The sequence below is a fragment of the Physeter macrocephalus genome, chromosome 1, assembly GCF_002837175.3.
Source record: "Physeter macrocephalus isolate SW-GA chromosome 1, ASM283717v5, whole genome shotgun sequence".
Classification (NCBI taxonomy): domain Eukaryota; kingdom Metazoa; phylum Chordata; class Mammalia; order Artiodactyla; family Physeteridae; genus Physeter; species Physeter macrocephalus.
Window position 1 is genome coordinate 40,425,262 of NC_041214.2, and position 14,064 is coordinate 40,439,325.

A 14,064-nucleotide genomic window follows, 5' to 3' on the forward strand; every position below is an offset into this window, starting at 1 on the left:
AAAAAAGACACATGCACCCCAATGTTCATTGCAGCACTATTTACAATAGCCAGGTCATGGAAGCAACCTAAATGTCCATCAAGAGATGAATGGATAAAGAAGATGTGGTACATATATACAGTGGAATATTACTCAGCCATAAAAAGGAATGAAATTGGGTCATTTGTAGAGACGTGGATGGACTTGGAGACTGTCATACAGAGTGAAGTGAGTCAGAAAGAGAAAAACAAATATCGTATATTAATGCATATATGTGGAATCTAGAAAAATGGTACAGATGAACCAGTTTGCAAGGCAGAAATAGAGAGACAGATGTAGAAAACAAATGTATGGACACCAAGGGGGGAAAAGGGTGAGGTGGGATGAGTTGGGAGACTGGGATTGACATATATACACTAACATGTATAAAATAGATTACTAATGAGAACCTGCTGTACAGCACAAGGAACTCTACTTCACTTCGCTGTACAGTAGAAACTAACACAACATTGTAAAACAACTATACCCCAATAAAAAGAAAAATGGGCAGAAGATCTGAATAGATATTTCTCCAAAGAAGACAAAAGATGCTCAACATCACTAATTATTAGACAAATGCAAATCAAAACCACAATGAGATATCACCTCACACTGTTCAGAATGGGCATCATCAGAAAATCTACAAACAATAAATGCTGGAGAGGGTGTGGAGAAAAGGGAACCCTCCTACACTGTTGGTGGGAATGTAAATTGATAACAACCACTATGGAGAACAATATGGAGGTTCCTTAAAAAACTAAAAATAGAGCTACCATATGATCCAGCAATCCCACTCCTGGGCATATATCCAGAGAAAACCATAATCCAAAAAGATACATGTACCCCAATGTTCATTGCAACACTAGTTACAATAGCCAGGACATGGAAGCAACCTAAATGTCTATCGATGGAGGAACGGATAAAGAAGATGTGGTACACATATACAATGGAATGTTACTCAACAATAAAAAAGAATGAAATAATGCCATTTGCAGTGACATGGATGGACCTAGAGATTGTCATACTGAGTGAAGTAAGTCAGACAGAGAAAGACAAATATCATATGATATCACTTATATGTGGAATCTAAAAAAATGGTACAAATGAACCTATTTACAAAACAGAAATAGAGTCACAGACATGGAAAACAAACTTATGGTTACCAAGAGGGAAGAGGGGGAAGGATAAATTGAGAGATTGGGATTGACATATACACACCATTATATATAAAATAGATAACTAATAAGAACCTACTGTATAGCACAGGGAACTCCACTCAATACTCTGTAATGACTTATATGGGAATAGAATCTAAAAGAGAGTGGATATATGTATATGTATAACTGATTCACTTTGCTGTACAGCAGAAACTAACACAACATTGTAAATCAACTATACTCCAATAAAAATTTAAAAATACAACAAAAAAGGGAAGAAAAAAGAATAAAACATCTTAATGAACATCTGAATACCTACAATTTAGATTAGACAATTGTTAACATTTTACTATCTTTGCTTTATCTTCTCTATTTTCTGATCCATTTGGAAGTAAGTTACAGACTTCAAGCATTCCATCTTAAATAATTCAGGTACATATCTTAAAAGTAGGGGCATTTTCCTACATAACGATTATACTATTAGCAGTACTTTCCTACTATCAGTTAATATCCAGGACATATTCAAATTTTCCAATTATCTCCCAAACTGTCTTCTATAGCTGTATTTTTTCTAAAGATCTAACCCATTTGGCTATTAAGTGAGTCTGACTCTTAAAGAAAAATAGGAATTATTGAATAAAAAATATATAAAAAGCCCAAAATAGAAAATAGTGGGTATAAAAACACAGGGGATAGTTAAAGGGAACAGCAGAGCAATATCCTATGACCCAACAGCCAACAGAATTTGTGGGAAATGATTTTAAAGGAGCATGAAGAACCAGACCATGAACAATTTTGAATATTATTACTCCTAGAAGCTTTGAATTCATTCTTCTGTTGAGGTGGGTTTTACCATCCTATAAAATTTGACAATGTCAGGACTGAATACTCAGCCATAGAAGAATCTCACTAGCATGATATTCGTTAGTACTGGTCTCCTTTCTACTTAAATCCTTCCATTACAGCATCTTAAATAATCGGATATTTAAAGCATTCCTCTTCAATGTTTGACTTATAGCTGACCAAGTCCAAGTCTTTTTCACCTAGGGGGTTTCGTTTATTCTCAAAGGGACAGCATATTTTTCCTTTAAAGGACTGATGTGCCTCCTCAAAGGTTACTCTGTTGGTCCTAGGCAAAGGAAGGCCACAGGGGAACTTGACCCCTCTCCCTGCCTTCTGGAAGCCTATCACAGGGGATTTCATCACAGACCCTCTAAGGCTGGAACCTATGTTGTCCTGGTCATTTATAAGGATGAGCCTTTGCCTTTTCTGACGAAAATGTGGAAGTTCTTTGTACCAGTTATAATTAGCTTACCATTGATGTGAAAACCACATGTAATTTAGCATTTTCCCCCTTTATTTCTAGCTGAGGACTCAAAGGCCAAGAGAGGTTAAACTACTGCTCTGGGGTCACAGTGCAAGACAGTGGGGAATAATCACCTTCAGTGGACATGGCTACGTGCCAGTTACTGAGTTCTGTGATCTACATAGCATGTCTCCCTGGCGGGATTACCTGCTCAACTCACATGGCATCAGATGTGCAGGGAGCTGTAGTTACTTTAATTCTCTGTACCTGCTTTGACTTTTCTCATGGTCCCCCAGCCCTTGGATAGCTATGACCACGCCCACTTGCCAATGACTATTGGCAAGTCTTTTTCAGTTTTACCTCTCTTAGTTTAATCATTGAGAGTTGAAGTACAGCCTCTGATGATGATTCTTTCAGTTAAAAGTTCAGCCTCTTGCTCTTCTCTCAAAAATGGCTTCTGGGTGTTTGGCGGAGGGCAGAGAAAAGGGATCCTTGTATCCACACTGTCTTAGGTTGGGTTTTCCAGAAGTAGACCTTGAGATGAGGATTCTTTAAAGAAATGCTCCCAAGGAGTGCCTGGGAGGGAGTCCTCAGGGGGCTTCTAGCATGCTGGTAACATCTTGAGCTAGAGAGCTGTTTCACTGGAGCATCATCATTAGAAATTTTGTGAAGTGGTATGTGTATTAGTGCACATTTATGTATGTACGCTACATTAAAAAATTCCAAGAGGTGGGGGGGGATAAATTAGGAGTTTGAGATTAACAGATACACACTGCTATATATAAAAAAGATAAACAACAAGGACCTAAAATAAGAAAAAAAAATCCATCTATATATTATTCTGGATATGGATATAGGAGCAACCAATTTACAAATATTGGGTATATGGATATGGATCCTATGGATAAAGTTTATGGAAATAGGAGCAACCAATTTTTTTTATCATATTGTGCTAACAATGGTATCTTTAGAAAAAATAGCTTTATTGACACATAATTCATGTACCATAAAATTCACTCTTAAAATGTACAATTCAGCGGTTTTTAGTATATTCACAGAGTTGTTTAACCATTACCATTATTTAGTCTCATAACATTTTCATCACCCGCCCCCACAAAGAAACTCTATAACATTAGCAGTCACTCCCCATACACTCCTCCCCTATCCTGGCAACCGCTAATCTATTTTGCGTCTCTGTGGATTTGCCTATTTTTGATAGGTCATATAAATAAAGTCATACAATGTGTCATTTGTGACAGGCATCTTTCACTTAGGATACTGTTTTCAAGGTTCATCCATGTACTATGTCAGTATATCATTCCTTTCTATTGCCAAATAATATTCCAATGTGTGGATATGCTACATTGTGTTTATTGATTCATCAGTTGATGGACATTTGGGTTGTTTCTGTTTTTTGGTTATTATGAATAATGCTACTATGAGCACTCATGTGCAGGCTTTTATGTGGACATAGGTTTTTAGAGTTATTTCTATTTAACCAAATAGAAACTTAAACACTTGCACATTATACAACAGTCTTCCAATTTACCTTTTAGATTAAAGAAGAAGTCAATACAGTAATAGAATATTTAGAACTACGACTCATATTCACATCGTATTAAAACTCAGAGTGTTACATCAAAAGTGCCCTCGGAAGAAATTTCATACACTTAAATGTTATCACACTGAAAAGAAGAAAAATGAGTGTATTATGCATTCACCTCAGGAAATTCAAAAAGAACAAGAGGAACAATAACGAACAGGAGGAACCAGTAAAAGAATAGGAGGAAGAGCCAGCCAAGTAATGGTGCAATTTCAGGCAAAGGCAGGTAGACGGTAACCTCAACCTGGTCCTGCAGGGAACTCTGAGGTCTTAAGTGCTTTCCCAAAGTAGTCCCCACTTGAGGACTTAAGGTGAAGAGATTGGGCTTTCTTATTCCCTCCATAGTCATTCCAGTAGCCTGAAGGACATCTCCAAAGAAGAGTCTCAAGTGCATTGAGGCAAAAGCACACTGGAAGGGGTGGTGGGGGGCTGTTAGGAGATACCAGGGAATCTGGGCAGAGCATCGACAGTGTCCACCTCATGGTGTCTTCGGGTTTTCCTGGTCTTTGTAGAATTGTCCTTTGTCTACATGGTTGCATCTTACCACATGGACCAAGAGAACAGACTGAATTACATAAGCTGCTAGAGGTGGCAGCTTGTATAACTGAGAGTACAGTTAACTGGCTTGGCCAGGACCTGGGAGTCTTCCCATGTGACCGTGCCTTGTTTAACCCGTGCACCTATATGCACGCCTAGGCACTCGACCTGCCATGCTTCACATTGGCACACCCTCCCCGTTCATGGCTTAGGCAGTTTACCACAGGCTCTCGGCTCTGAGGTGGCCTTGTTCTTTCCCACTGTGAGTCCCAGAAAGCCCCTGGGCTCTCATCTCATTTACCTTTCTATCTCCCCTTGGGGGCATGGGAGAACTTTCAAGTTCTGTCCACCCCTAACTTGGACTCAAGAAAGCTAAACCCTGGCTCTTACTCTGCCTAACCCTGCTCTTGTTTGACCTGAAGGGGGCTGTCCCTGAAGCTGGAGTCTGTGCAGCCTGGGAGGCAATGTCCTCCTGTGCCTTAAAATTGAGTTTGTGAAAATCCCCTCTGGTCCTGTCACTTTGTCCAACTCTCAAAACCCGTGCCATTTTCAGAGAAGCTCATCTCCTTCCTCTTGCATTTCTCTCTTCTCGAAATCCTATGAGAAGTAGCACATGTTGGGCTTTTCACTTTCTGGGTATCACATCCTCCTTACCTAGGGCAGTAGGCCCTGTGGCCTTGGCCAGAGATGGATGGGATACTCAGCTTCACTATGGAAGATGAGTCAGCTCCTCTTGATAAGTTAAAGCTGGAGATAGGGGAATTCAGAAGTTCCTTTTCTTTTTTAAATTTTTTTAAAAAAATTATTTATTTATTTTTATTTTTGGCTGCCTTGGGTCTTTGCTGCTGCGCGTAGGCTTTTCTCTAATTGCAGAGAGCAGGGGCTACTTTTCGTTGTGGTTCGCATGCTTCTTATTGGGTGGGCTTCAGTAGTTGTGGCACGCAGGCTCAGTAGTTGTGGCGCACGGGCTTAGTTGCTCTGCGGCATATGGGATCTTCCCAGACCAGGGCTCGAACCCGCGTTCCCTGCACTGTCAGGCAGATTCTTAACCACTGCGCCACCAGGGAAATCCAAAAATTACTTTTCTTTTGACAGAACTTTGCTTTTCAGTCTTGCTATGCATTTGAAAATTCTATTTTCCAAGTCAGAGGCTAAACTATAGCTTTCTTTCTCTTTGCATTCTTGTTTAGCAGTCCTAATTCCCCCCAGGGCAGATGGATGCCTCAGGCCGCCTAGAGAGAACTAACTCTAGAAGAAAGGGTGGGGGCGGTGGTCAGGGGAAAAACATTAACGTTATTATTAGAGCCGTACAATTCTGACCCAATATTCCGACTTACAACTTGAAGGTTGGTATCAGGTTGTAGATTCTATCTAATCATCCAAATTGGTTAGGAGACAAAATCCCTGAAGCCAATATCTGCTACTATTGAAACAGAGAAGGACCCTGTGGGGCTCCTGGGCACTAAAGCCTTTTTGTCGCAGTTTCTTGTAGGCAAGACTCCAGCCTCCATGACCTTCCCTGAGGGCAGATTTGAACAGTTGCTAATCAAGGGAGGAGCAGCCAAGAAACCACCTGAGGCAAGATTAAAGGGACCAGAGAAGCTCATCAAGATGAGGAGACATAATCTTGCACATGCCTTAATCTTATCAGCAACCCCACCCTTGAACTATTGTTATAAAACCCCCTCATCAAATCCTCCCAGGTTGGGACACATAGTTTTCTTTCGAGGCAGGAGCCTGCTGTGTCCCCCTTTGCCTGGCAAAGCAATAAAGCTATTCTTTTCTACTTCACCCAAAACTCTGTCACTGAGATTCGATTCACACTGGTGCAGAGAGGCCAAGCTTTCAGCATCACTGTTGGCATGTCATCAACACATGTGCAATCTCCACCTCAATATTCCACTCAGTGTGTGGCACCCAAAATTGTAGAAAGCTGTAAATGATCACAAAAGTGATCATTCCTTGCAGTAGACCACTATTTTTTACAATAGACTATAATTTTAAGAAAATGGCGTAACTTCCTAGTTAGTGGGTTCTTTAGTCCCCAACTCAAATGGCCTTTTATGGGTTTTTCCTTTTGCCTCAGACTCCAATAGGGCTCTGCATGGTACTGTTACTGGTCCAGTCTTTATTTAAAATTTTGATATTTTGTTCATCATAGATATTTTTGCATTAATTTTTGACCTTTAAAAATTATACATTAAAATATTACATATCTTGATTACTTGATTTTCTTTTGGTTAAAACAAAATTTTATTCTTTTTCTTTAATTGAAATATAGTTGATGTACAATGTTGTGTTAATTTCTGTTGTACAGCAAAGTGATTTAGTTATTCATATACATACATTCTTTCTTATATTCTTTTCCATTATGGTTTATCACAGGATACTGAATATATACCCTGTGCTATATAGTAGGACCTTGTTGTTTATCCATCCTATATATAATAGCTTGCGTCTGCTAACCCCAAATTTCCAATCCATCCCTTCCCTACTGATTACTGAGTTTTTTGATACCCCCTTAAATTCTGCACCTGGGGCAAGTGCCTCTCTTGCTTCACTCTCTTGTCCTTGAGATCCAACTCCACACAGCCTTCTCTCATGTCACTAAATGGATTCAAAATTTTCTTTATATTTCTAATGAACTTACTGCTAGAATAATCTATGTACATGTCTTATTACCCATCTTCCTCCCTCAGTTGTAAGCCACTGGAGTCTAGAATCCTGTTTTGATTCACCTTTGAATCCTTTTAACAACTGCTAAAGTACCTTGTACAATAAAGTTTTATTTAAGGAGTAAAGCACATTCTGTTTCCTAAGGAGGGAAAATGTAAAATACATTTTAGAAAAATGTATATCAGAATGGTCAGGTTTTTTTTTTTGAAGCAAGTGTGCTTTTAGGTCATCTTGCAAATTTACTTAATATTGAACGCCTTATTTTTGTATGATGCAATATAAGTGAATTATTACTGTATTACACTCAGTTTCTGTCCCCTTAGCATACCATGACTAAGTAGTTAGAAAAGTGGTAGAGAAATACACTGAAGAGAAGAGGGATAAAAATCTAGAATTAAATCTTTTCCCTTTGTAGTCTACCAGAAGGATAATCCACATGCAGATACCCAGAAGTTGATTGTACAATTTATCTTTAAGCAATTTGATGCAGTGTTGCCATAGGACATGACACAGTAATTTATTTCTAAAATGTTAGATTCCGTTAGTATTTTCAGATCAAACTTTGTTTTCTTCTTGACATAATTGATTACTGCTTTCATTGGGATTTATTTTAAAGTAATTCTGAACTGAAAAACTGCAAGGAAAGTAAAAACTGCACATTTCTCTATTAGGGCAGCTGTGTCTAGAACAGCACAGCAAGGCAAGATGCTTTTTTTTTTTTAGCTATTTGATTTCTCTATCTCTTTATTGCTCTAATCATTGTAGAAAGGACTCCAAGTCACACATCAGTCTTTTGAATGAATATTATGGGCCACATAGGTTGAAAACATTCCACCATCAGCAGTAGTGATTGAGTACATGAAACACAGAGATTTGAGGGTACTGTGAATGAATTGTGCCTTTTTAGATGCTTTACTTCCACTATACAGTCAAGTCCTTTCTGGCATTTCCCCACATCCATCAGTTAGCTATTGCTGTATAACAAAAACCTCCAAATTTTTGTAGCTTAAACCAATAATCATTTATTATTTCTTATGAATTTATAGATTGACAGGGAGGTTCTGCTGACCTGGAATTGGCTTGGCTAGTCTTGGGTAGGCTCCCTCATGGGTCTATGGCCAGCTGGTGGGTCAGCTGGGGGCCAGGTGGTCTAGGACTGGCCAGGATGGGAGCTTACATTGCTCTGTAGCAGGCGAGCCTGGGCTTGTTACCATGGCAGTGGTGTGGGTCCAAGAGGAAGACAGCAAAAACATGCAACGCCCCTTCGAGTTTAGGCCCAGTACTCTCATACTGTTGTTTCAGCTTCAATCTATGGCCAAAGAAAGATATAAGCCCATCTGAGAATCTCTGGAATGAGCTACAAAGTCATATCACATGAGGCATGGATCCAGGGAAGGGAATAATTGGTGTGAGCCCTTTTTAGAATCAATCTACCACACAGCATGAGATGGTCTCTTGACTTATTCTCTAAAATATTTGAGATAGATTTCAGAATATATACAGTTATGCAAAAAATTTTAACATAATAAATAAAAATGTAAGATTAGGGTTAGGGTTAGGGTTAGCAGAATTCTAAGATGATCCCCAAGATCCTGCCCCTTGGTATACATGTCATCTATAATCTTCTCCCCTTGAGTTTGGGCAGGATCTGTGGATACAATGGGATAGTTACTCCCTTAAGTTACATCAGATGGCCAAAGTGATAGCATGGCCACTTCCATGACTATGTGACATTGTGTAAGACTATCTTTGCAGACTGGAGAGGTTCTCCTGCTGGCTTTGAAGAAGTAAGCTGTCATGCTGTGAGAGGGCTGGGAGAGGGCCATGTGACAAGGAACCGTGAGGGCCTCCATGGAGCTGAGAATGGCCCCTGGTTGACGGCCAGCAAGGAAGTGGGGACCTCAGTCCTACATCTGCACAAAATTCTGCAAACAACTATGTGATCTTGAGTTCCAGAAAGGAATGCAGTCCAACCATCACCTATACTGCAGCTTTGTGAGACCCTAAGCAGAAGAATCAGCTAAGCTCTGCCCGACTCCTGAACCACAGAAGCAGAGATAATAAACGCATGTTGTTTTAAGCCACTAACCTTGTGGTAATTTAGTATGAAGCAACAGAGAACTCATACATCAGGGGGAAAATCCAAATAAGACTTTAAGATCCAGACAAATGGAAAATGAGAACAAAGTTTTGTAGACACCACAGATAGGGGTTTTGGAGAGTTCTTAAGTTGAAACACAAATTTAATTCTGAGACTCTTGGAGGCCAAAATCAAAGGGAAAATATAATCTTTATTATTGCATTCACTTTTGTGTGAAGCATGTCATTCCTCTTTCAGACTTGAAAGACATGAGCATCCCAAATGTGAATGGGATATTCACAATTCACAATTCATTCAACAATTCACAATTGTTACCAATCAGTATCAATCCTTGGGTAGTAATATCAGAAAATTGCAGCTGATGTGTGGGATTTAGAGATATGTGAGATATCTCTAAAGACAAAAGGACGATTCAATTTAGGGGGTACTCCACAGTTGTTGCTGGGTTAGAAAGTCAGATGGGATTGTCTAAAAAGCACTGGTATTCAAGTGCAACTGTAGCAGATGAGATTTCTCCAAGACAGAAGCAGCAGCTCCCCAGTGGAAAATCTCTCACATCTCCCAGGCTGAGCAGAGTGAGGGAGGGGACCAGCTTTAGCACCTGCTACCTCTGCCACCAACCTTGCCATCCACGAGACCCAACTGATGAGGAGTCATGGATCGATTTGGGCTGGAGGGTGAGCCGGGCTGAAGAGGCAGCTAGAAGAATCACTCAGTAATCTTGGTTTGAGATGGAGGTATTCTGGACTAGCAATGTGGTGATGGGCACAGAAGTGGGTGGTTTGGAGAGAAATTTAAGGGGTGTCTGATTAATGGAAACACCAAATGGGGGTATCCAGAGATGTAGAAGGAAAACTACAAGAGAGGAATGTCACAGAAACCAAGGAGGAAGTCATTTCAGAAGAGAGTGGTCAGCCACTTCAGGTGCTACAGGGAGATAAATTAAGATAACTGGGAAGTTTTCATCACATGTGTCAGTTCAGGGGTGATCTGAGATCTTTAGTAATGAAAGGGGAGAAAATGGGATCCCGAATCCAGGTGAAAGACTCACCTTGGATACGAGGGACAAATTTTCCTACCAATGAGTGAGAAAAAGAGGCAAAGAAGGTGCTTTTCTTCCCACCAGAGGAGAAGGGTAGGAAAGGGAATTTAATGTAGTTCCTACTGGATTTTTTCCACTTTCTCTGCCAAGCAGGAAGAGAGTGGCACTGAGGGTAAGTGAGGACATTCCTTGAGCTGGCCACTGCACATGACAGGCAAAGATGGCCATCACAAATAGAGGCACTTCCTGGAACTCCCTGGTGGTCCAGCGGTTAGGACTCGGCACTTTCATTGCTGGGGCCTGGGTTCGATCCCTGGTTGGGGAACTAAGATCCTGCAAGCTGCGTGGCGTGGCCCAAAAAAAAGAGGAGTTTCTGGTCAATGGTAAGGATCAACGGTGGATGCAGAACATGGTGTTTTCTGTATCTCCTCACCATTAGTTGAGGGTTGCTTACAGGGCACTTAGCACTACTGACTGCCCTGTGAACTCTGGCTGAGCCTGCTCCACAGACATACAGAGTCATCAGAGATAGAGGTGTAGGTATCCTTGGTGAGCAACCGTTGGGGGATGGAGGTAGATGCTGAGGTGGATGGGAGGGGCACTGATAGGTGTGCGATAGCCATACGGAGGAGAAAATATCCAACTTTGGAGACAGAAAGGAAAGGCTAAGTGAGAGTCCCGGCAGAGAAGTGGTTGATGTGGTGTGATGGAGCATGGGATCTAGCCTGGATAAGGAAGGAAATAAAATTAGGAAGGGGTTGAGAAATTCTACAGAGGGGGAGGCAAGGAGAGCTCCGTGGACCCGGATCTCTTAAGGAGAGCAGAGCAGGTATAATGAGTAGAGAAATAACCAGGTGGGAAAAACTTGTACATTGGAGTTGAACATTTTACAGATGGTCCAGTTATGCATCCGTGACAAGACCACAGCATGTGTCACAGGAGCCGGCTGCTGAAATACAGAAGATGCACATCCTAGAAACTAAAGAGGTCAAGGGCCTGTGAGGCAGAGATACTGAATGATACTTCTTGGGCAGTGCAAGATCTGGACTGTGAACAGGTACCAATATTTTGATGATTGTGAGGGCAAGACTAGGGCATAGATCGTCTGTAAGCTCCAAGAGGGCAGGGATAACATCTCTCGTCTTTACCACTATATCCCAGTGCCTTCTTGCAAATTACCTCCACTCCCTCAATTATTGGCTGCAAACAATGATCAACATTTATCAGCTCCCAATTTCTGTGGATTAGATATTGAAGAGCAGCTTAGCTGGATGCTTCTGGTTCAGGTCTCTCATGAGGTTGCAGTCAAGATGCTGGCTGGTGCTGTGGTCATTTGAAGTCTTTTCTTTTAAAATGATATGAATGCATATTTATTGACAAGGAACACTACTATGATTATTATTAAGGTATAAAAGCAAGATGCACATAGAGTTACCATATGACACAGCAATTCCACTCCATGGTATGTACCCAAGCGCGGTGAAAACATATGTCCACATAAAAACTTGTCCACATGTGTTCACAGCACCATTATTCATAATAGCAAATGTCCATTGACTGGTGAATAAACAAAATATGGTATGTCAACACAGTGGAATATTATTCAGCCATAACAAGGGATGATGTACTGATACATGCGACAACATAGATGAATCTTTATAAACATTATACTACGTAAAAGAAGCCAGTCACAAAAGACCACATATTGTATGATTCTACTTATATAAAATGTCCAGAATAGGTAAATCCAGAGATAGAAAGTAGACGTAGACTGATGGTTGCTTAGGACTGAGTGGAGGAAACTGTTGATGAGTATGGGCTTCTTTTTGGGAAGATGAAAGTGTTCTGGAATCAGATAGTGGTGAGAGTAGCACAAGTCTGTGAATATACTAATAACCATTGAAGTATACACTTTAATAGGATGATTTTCCCAATGCCATTTTTTGTTTTACAGAAATAGAAAAATCTATCCTAACATTAATCTGGAATCTCAAGGGACCCCAAGTAGTCAAAACACTCTTGAAAAAGAATGAAGTTGGAGATCTCACACTTCCTGATTTCAAAATTTACTATGAAGCTACAGTAGTCAAAATAGTGTGGTACTGGCATAAAGACAGACATATAGGCCAATGCAATAGAATAGAAAGCCCATAAATAAATTCTTATATATATGATCAAATGATCTTTCCAAGCGTGCCAAGACCATTCAGTGGGGAAAGGACAGTCTTTTCAACAAATGGTGTTGGAAAAACTGGATATCCACATGCAAAAGAATGAAGTTAGTTCCTTATCTTATACCATATACAGAAATTAAAACAGATTAAAGACCCAAATGTAAGACCCCAAGCCATGAAAATCCTAGAAGAAAACAGGGGAAAAGCTTCATGACATTGGATTTGGCAATGATTTATTAGTATGACACAAAAGCACAGGCAGTAAAACCAAAAATACACAAGCGGAACTATATCAAACTTAAAAACTTCTGCTCATCAAAGGATACTATCAGCAGAGTGAAAAGGTGACACATGGAATGGGAGAAAGTATTTGCAAATCATATATCTGATAAGGGGTTAATATCTAGAACATATAAAAAACCCCTACAACTCAACAATAGAAAAACAAATAACCTGATTTTAAAAAGGGCAAAGGATTTGAATAGACATTTCTCCAAAGATGATTCAAATGGCCAACAAGCATAAGGAAAGATGCTCAACATCACTAATAATTAGAGAAATGCAAATCAAAACCACAGTAAGTATACTCAATACATCTTGTAATAACCTATAATGGAAAAGAATCTGGAAAATAATATATATGTATTTATTCTTTTGTATATATGTATAACTGAATCACTTTGCTGTACTCTTGAAACTAACAACATTGTAAATTAACTATACTTCAATAAAACAAACAAACAAAATACAGTGAGATATCACTTCACACCATTGGAATAGCCACTATCAAAAGAATAGAAATTAACAAGTGTTGGCAAGGATGTGGAGAAATTGGAACCCTTCAGCACTGTTGGTGGGAGTGTGAAATGGTGCAACCACTATGGAGAACAGTATGGAGGTTCCTTAAAAATTAAAAATAGACCTACCATACGATCCTGCAATCCCACTTCTGGGTATATGCCCAAAAGAACTAAAAGCAGGGTCTCAAAGAGATATTTCCACACACACGTACATAGCATCACTGTTCACAATAGCCAAGAGATGGAAGCAACCAAATGTCCACTGATGAATGGATAAACAAAATGTGGTATATACATAAAATGGAATATTATTCAGCCCTAACACTTAGAGATTCTGTCACATGCTACAACATATATGAACCTTGAGGACGTTATGTTAAGTGAAATAAGCCAGTCACAAAAGACACTGTATGGTTCCATTTATATGAGATATCTAAAGCGGTGAAATTCATAGAGACAGAAACAGAATGGTGGTTGCCAGGCCTAGGGGAATGGGGAGATGAACTTTATTTATTTATTTATTTACTTACTTATTTTTGGCTGCACTGGGTCTTTGTTGCTGTGCGCAGGCTTTCTCTAGTTGCAGTGAGCAGCGGCTACTCTTAGTTGTGGTGCGCGGGCTTCTCATTGCGGTGGCTTCTCTTGTTGCG